We start from the raw sequence: 1,019 nt of genomic DNA, 5'->3' as shown, positions 1-1,019 counted from the left end.
GTGGAGCTGTTGAGGATCTTAGAGTGGATGAGGTCTAGACCCAGAGCATATCAGAGTGCGTCTCAAGTTTTTGAAGAGCATGCATATATATAAACCCTGTTATAAAGTTGAGTCATAAATGTATTTTAAAGTCAGTATGTATTATTATTTTTAATGTAAATATTCATTTTGGGAGCTTCCCAATGTGCAATTTTAATTATATTTTTTATAGTTGAATTTATAAAGAAAATAGTCGTTTTAAAGTAAGAGAAATAAGAAAAAGGTTGGTCAGCCACGCTGGTTGTTTCCGTGTAGCACTTTGATCAGTCGACTATGTGTCGTACTGGTTTAATATGTTACAGAGTTGTAGAGCGAACAAGAGCTAACCACAATTCTAAAGACGAAAACGTAGGTGTCGCTTTTCCCTCAGTCAAATCCAGTCCTTGCAACACTTCCTCCAAATACAACTTTGTCAAGGTGAACATCTGGTTGGGTGATAACATATATCACTATCATGTTTTATTCATGTTCTCGCTTAGCATAATATTAACTGTTACAAAGATTCCAGATCAATATGTAGCTATTAAAATTGCACTCAAGAACCTTCTTATAGACAATAACCTTTTGGATTTCTCGCAAACTAATTTAGATTTTAATTTTTTAAGCTAATGGAGCGTCAAAGAGTATACATATCGATACAAAATGATGACCAAGTTTCACCATCAGAAGGTTCCTTTGGTGATTATTGTTTGTGGGACAACTACTAACCACTCAACAACTTAGCGTAATCGACTAAGAGTCTTCTCTATAGTCTAATAGCTAAAAGTGCAGAAATATGTAATATAAAATTTCTATTAGAACTTTTTTATTAAATTAAAAAATAGTAATTCATTACAATCTAAAAAAAGTAAATAATATTTAAGCATACAAATACTTATAAAAATATTGTCTTTGAGCATTTCTTGATGCAAAATCATTGATGATAGTGTCAACATCAATGCATTCCAACATATTTTTCTCAATACATAACATAGTTAGCC

The sequence above is a fragment of the Hibiscus syriacus genome, unplaced genomic scaffold (assembly GCF_006381635.1).
Source record: "Hibiscus syriacus cultivar Baekdansim isolate YM2019G1 unplaced genomic scaffold, ASM638163v2 tig00110160_pilon, whole genome shotgun sequence".
NCBI classification, from domain to species: Eukaryota; Viridiplantae; Streptophyta; class Magnoliopsida; order Malvales; family Malvaceae; genus Hibiscus; species Hibiscus syriacus.
The sequence above is the reverse complement of the archived record's forward strand: the minus strand, read 5'-3'. Positions refer to the sequence as shown.